The 6,403-nt window shown below is 44.9% G+C and overlaps 1 long non-coding RNA gene across 1 annotated transcript; it reads left to right on the top strand.

Moving 5' to 3' along the window:
• Nucleotides 1-1,741: 1,741 nt before the first annotated feature.
• LOC144766736 (uncharacterized) lies at nucleotides 1,742-3,713 on the top strand. The gene is made up of 2 exons (XR_013597904.1): nucleotides 1,742-2,075; nucleotides 3,299-3,713. It is a non-coding gene; the product is annotated as an uncharacterized LOC144766736 (long non-coding RNA).
• Nucleotides 3,714-6,403: the final 2,690 nt, after the last annotated feature.

Raw genomic sequence — 6,403 nt, 5'->3', positions numbered from 1 at the left:
GTCCATACCCTTCCTATGAATGAGGTATTGGAGCTTACCCTGTACTCTACAAGAGTCCACAATGGCCCCCACCTCGTACTCCTCTTCCTTGTCAACCTCTAGAGGAGCAGGTTGGACTGGTAACCCAGTACCCAGTGCTACAAGTTTTAGTAAGGACACATGGAACACTGGGTGTATTTTCAAGGTATCAGGGAGTTCTAACCTCATGGCCAAAGGATTGATTATTTCCACAATGGTATAAGGACCTATATACCGGGGTTTAAATTTGCGAACTCCTTTGATTTGCGCATTGCATGTGGACAGCCAGACTTTATCCCCCACAGCGTATTCAGGGCTTGGGCGATGATGAGCATCTGCACTTCTCTTATATGCCAATTTGGCTTTCTCTATATTTGGAACTGCTGCTTTTTGCACTTCCTGAATGTGTGTAATGAACTCTTTTGCTGCTGGGACCGGGGCAAAAGTTGCAGAATGGGAAAGCAAGAATCTGGGATGAAATCCATAAAAAACAAAGACAGGGGAATAGTCAGTTGAAGAATGTATACTATTGTTTACGGAGAATTCGGCCGCCCACAAATACCTATCCCAATCTGCTGGCGTTTGTAATAACTAACATCGTAGATATAGTTCTATACACTGGTTAATTATTTCTGTCTGTCCATATGTTTGGGGATGATGCCCAGAGGAAAATTAGGGTCCCTGATCAGAAACTAATACAGTGGGCAAACCATGTAACCTAACCATGTGCTGCACAAATAACCATGCTAGCTCTTATGAAGTGGGAAGAGATTTCATAGGAGTGAAGTGGGTCATTTTTGTCAACAAGACCATGACCATGTGTGAACTGGGGTGGCTTGGTGAGCAGAATAACGATGGATTAAACCCAGATCTGTGACTGTGGGTGAATGTTTTGCAATTTTGCAACATTCCGTCCATCATCTTGTGTGTTTTGCTGTTCACCCTATGTGGGAAAGGTATGCCCAGACGTGGGTCCCGTGCTCACTGCGCCACTGGAGTCAAGCTATCCTGGCTGAAGACGGCTGATAGCCAGAAACCGGTCCTAGGATGCTTGATTCCGGTCCAGGGAAGACATGGCTTGGCAGTTCGGTCTGGACTGTTCCCATGAAGCACAGGGTCAGGACTGATTTGCATATGGCCATGTGTGAACTGGGGTGGCTTGGTGAGCAAAATAACGATGGATTAAACCCAGATCTGTGACTGGGGGTGAATGTTTTGCCATTGTGCAACATTCCGTCCATCATCTTGTGTGTTTTGCTGTTCACCCTATGTGGGAAGGTTATGCCCAGACGTGGGTCCCGTGCTCACTGCGCCACTGGAGTCAAGCTATCCTGGCTGAAGACGGCTGATAGCCAGAAACTGGTCCTAGGATGCTTGATTCCGGTCCAGGGAAGACATGGCTTGGCAGTTCGGTCTGAACTGTTCCCATGAGGCACAGGGTCAGGACTGATTTGCATATGGCCATGTGTGAACTGGGGTGGCTTGGTGAGCAAAATAACAATGGATTAAACCCATATCTGTGACTGGGGGGTGAATGTTTTGCCATTGTGCAACATTCCGTCCATCATCTTGTTTGTTTTGAATCCTATACGTAACATCTCATCTAGGTATTCACGTAAATAGCACGCAAATAGAGGTTTTCTTTTTCGGTAAGAGCATATATGCGGCTGCAGGGTATCTGGGCCCCAGGTATTAAATCTATCCTACAATCGTAGGGGTGGTGTGGTGGAAGGGTTGTGACCTTTTGTTTGTCAAACACCTCTGCTAAATCTAGGTAACAAGAGGGAAGTTCAGGTTCGATTTGTGTACAGGATCCTAACAAAGGGTGTGATACCTTTGGTTGTTTTATACAGTGTTCAATACAGAAGTGTGAAGTAAACGTAATTGTTCTCTGTCTCCAATCTATAGTTGGATTATGCTGTGATAACCAGGAAACCCCTAAGACAACAAGAAATTGTGGTGATTGAATTAAATCAAAAGTGACTACCTCAGTATGAACACCCTCTACACACATGGACAAAGGAATGGTAACATGTGTAACCGGGCCCGATTTAATGGTACTACCATCTATAGTTTTCACTTCTTCTATGACAGCTTTTGCTTTAACAGGAATTCTTAACTGTTTGCCCACTGAAGATCTATAAAATTGCTTGTGGCACCAGAACTATCAGTGCACGGACTTTCATATGGTGGTTTTCCCAGTCTAACTAGGTGTCTACATTAAAGTGTGAAGTCAGTGTACAGGCTTCTTCTGTAACTACAGGTTGAGAGACTATTAGACCTGACCAACCTGAAATTATTGCCTCTTTAGATCCTAGGCTATTTAGTTTCCCTGCTCCTTTTGTTTCTTCAGTTTGCTGGAAAACGCCCTCAAGAAATGCCCCTGTTTACCACAATAGAGGCATACTTTCTGGTCCCTGCAGTGCTGTCTTTCTTTGTTACTGATAGGACCCCTTATGCTCCCAATTTGCATTGGTTCAACCTCAGTTCCAGGTCTTTTGGTCTCAGTGCGCTTTCCCCTGTATGCCATAAGCCGTGCCTCTGATCGCCCTCTCTCCCTTTTTCGTTCATGTAATCTGTGGTCCAATTTTACTGTCAAATCCATGAGGGTCTTGCAATTATTAGGTGGATCTACTACCTGAGCCAATAAATCCTTAAACTCATCTTTGAGTCCCCTATAAAATACGGCACTTCTTTTTTCTTCAGGCCAACTAGCTTAAAAAATCAGGCAGTTAAAATCAGTGATGTAAGTAATCAAATCTCTAGATCCCTGTTTCAAATTAAGCAGTTCCGAATCTACTGATTGTACCAACGAATGTCTGTCAAATAGTCTTTTTAATTCCTCTTTGAAAAGGCCATAATTATACAAAAGGGGATCATTGCGTTCAACCAATGGTATTGACCAAGTGGCTGTGACCCCACCCAAATATGATAAGACAAAAGCTACTTTGGCTTGTTCAGTTGGGAAACAGGCGGCCTTGCACATGAAGTGCAATTGACATTGGTTAATAAAAGCCACAAAGCGAGAAAGGTCACCCATGAACCTTTCAGGAGGAGCTAACGGTATTGTGGGAGGAGTAGTGACCTGTATAACAGGACTACTGACTACTGGAGGAGTGAATGTGGAAACGCCTCCCTCAGCCCTCTTTAAGGCTTCATGGGCCATACTTCTCTCCAATGTATCAACTCTACTTGAAAGAGCTTGCGTTTCTTTCTGTAGATTCCCTAACATGTGAGCTAGGTCTGCTAAGGAAATCTTATTCTCTTCCATCTCACCCAGCCAGAGATTCCACGTGGGCTTCGCGTTCTGTCAGGCTCACCTGAGGTCTGTGCAGGGACAAGAGGCAGGAGACTGATGAATAATTACCAACTTCCCTCTACCACTGGACAACCCAACAAGGTCAAAGCAGTACCAGTGAATAGGGGAAAAAGGGGAGACAAGGGAGGAAGATGGCAGCAGAAGATCCAACACACGTCCTGCACCAAGGAAACACCACAGGAGACCGGATGAAGATCCTGTGAACAGAAGGCCGAATTAATGTGTTGCTAGATTGGGTACATAAAGTCCTATAAATATTGAACTATATAAACATTCTACCTGGGAATCTCCCCTCTTCCACTTGTGTCCATATATGTAAAAAGGTGAAAATCTGGTGCAATATTCCCTAAACAATGAATAAAGCAAGAATTAACAACTGTGGTGTGGTGTGATGTTATAGCAGCAATTTAGTAGCCTTAATGAGCTGCTTACCCCTTATCCATTAAAGGACATGATACCAGGTGGCAAATAAGGAATTGATATTCGCAGGTTATTAATAGCACAACCTTTAATAAAATAATGAAAACAAAATATGCAACCGCCTATTTTGCAGAGCTTCCAAGACTCAAAGGAACATGCAAATGGGGGAAAAGGTAAGTGATAACAGCATTCTGGTAAACTCTGATCTATGAGAAATTCAGCTAAGGAGCTTCTTACATCAGGAGCCAATAAAAAACACACTTGATATGTGAATGCAACATACAACACACAACAATGCCTATAAGGAGAGCGTGAATGCGAGCTTTCATATCATATAAGAAAAATACAGATGCTCAGTGCGTGCCAAGAAAATACACCACTGATCACAAGTGTTAAGGATTCACACTTGGGGTGCTATTAGTTAGCACGAGCCCGTTACCGCCATGATGTATGGACAGACTGAGCGGAGCGAGAAAAGGGCCCAGGAAGACCCCCGTGCTGTGAGCAGGAGCAGGAGAATAGTCGGTAAGTGAAAGTCCAACTGGAGCAAAAGGCACAGCGTATTTCCGAAGATGCGAAGGCTCCAGAAGACACGGCGGCTCCAGAAGATGCGGCGGCTCCAACGACAGAAACTGAGATCCGGAAGTGACGAGGGAGACCCGAACGGACCAAGAAACAATTAGAACGCGAAGCGTTCATGTTGCAGACGCTTCTCCCTTTATGTTGGCGGAGACTCCATCTCTGCTGCCTCGGACGCGGATCATGTACAACCGTAACATGGAAAAGCGGTGGTGGGGATGCTAGGCCGGCTGCGTGAAGTGATGCAGTCCAAAGTGCAGTGCCCACAGGTCGCGGGCGTCATCGTTGGTAAGACCAGGGTTATAGTGGGAAGTGCGGCGGTCCCCTCTGCGGTGCCTTCGGGACACGGAGCCGATAGTGGCGTCATGTTGGTTTTTCTTCTGTTGCCGAACAAAAAATACAGTTCCCAGTGTTAGTAGCAGATGAACCTGCAGTCTTTGCTGTTCCTGAGACTTCTTGAACAGGGGGCAAGCTCTACCTCAAGCCCTTGGAGAAACTCAAATAAAGAAGTTGCCGAAAGTTCAGTCCAGTCCTTTCTCTTCCCAAGACATAAGCAGCCACTGCAGGCAAACACAGCAAAGCACACAGTAGAGTGGTAGTTCCTCCTTACAGCTTCTCCAGCTCTTTTTCTTAGCAAGTTTCTGAGTCCAAAAGAGTTCTAAAGTCCTGCAGTCTGGCCCTCAATATTTAAACCACATTTTCCTTTATTCTCTTATTACAGGGAGGCTCTGTGCTTTATACAAATCAGTTCTGTCCTCACTGGCCCAGCTTCCTGGCAGGAAGTGGAGACAGCATTGTGTAAGGCAGACCAAGCCTATTCAGGTGCAAGCAAATCTCCAACTACTCAAAATTAGCCCAGGTCTATTCAGCCCAGGCCTGACTCATCCAGGAATGGCTTCGCACACCTCAACCCCCTAGTGGCTGTCTACAGTGAATGCGCATCCCCAGACCAAGTTACTCCAAAGCACAACGGATGGTTAAGCAAGAAAATGCTTACTTTCTAAAAGTGGCATTTTCAAACACATCATTTAAAAACTATCTTTACTGAAAGATGTCTTATTAAATCCTGAGGTTAGCAAACCCAAACTCCATTTCCCTATCTTATCCCAATGGGAAGTTATACTTGTAAGATGTTACCAAGTATCTCCCAATATATCCTATGAGACAGATAGCCTTCCAATAGTGAAAAACAAAATATAATGGGGCAGATTCATAAGCCTTTTGCGCCGCCGGTGCAACACTTTTCCCATGTTAAAAGTGATGCAAAAGTGGTGCAAGGGGCTTGTAAATCTGCCCTAATGTATTTTACTATGAGGACATGTCACACACACCAGTACAATGTTCTACCTTTCAAATACACTGCGCCCAGCCCATGGGGGTACCTTCGGCCTACCTTATGGGTGCCTTACATGTAAGAACAGGAAAGGTTTGAAGCATGGCAAGTGGGTGCACTTGTCAGATCGACATGGCAGTCACAGCTGCACGCAGATACTGCAGTGGCAGGTAGGAGAACCCTTTGAAGGGCTGCATGTGTGGGTGGCATCACCAGTGCTGCAGGTCCACTAGAAGCATTTGATTTACAGGCCCTGGGCACATACATTGCACTGTACTAAGGACTTAATGGTAAACATGGAAATTTCAGTCCATAACCATAATTTACCATAGGAACACTTGCACTTTAATAGTGACCAGGAGTCAGAAAGTGGGCAGAGACACTAAACCAGCTGAAACAGAGTCCAAACTATTGGGGTATTAATGTAGTTAATAATGCTGCTTCGCCAGGGAGCATGAATGTATCCCGATTGCCGCAAACATCTGCATGTAAGAAATCGGTTAATAACATTATGAATTTGAATTTGAATTTGAATTTAAAATATTTATTGAGCGCAGCATTCACCAGCGGTTTCTTGGCGCTATGGAGGGCAGGGTACCAGTGGGGGAGAGTGACCACCACACCTAAAAACTAATAGGCCTAAGGAGAAGTGAGAGCATATCACAAGGGAAAGGCCTGTTTAAAAAGAAAGGTTTTAAGGTCCTTCCGAAAGGGAAGGTAGTGTGTTGCCAGTC

This window comes from Lissotriton helveticus, chromosome 7, assembly GCF_964261635.1.
Source record: "Lissotriton helveticus chromosome 7, aLisHel1.1, whole genome shotgun sequence".
Taxonomy (NCBI): Eukaryota; Metazoa; Chordata; class Amphibia; order Caudata; family Salamandridae; genus Lissotriton; species Lissotriton helveticus.
This window is presented reverse-complemented; position numbering and strand designations above follow the sequence as displayed.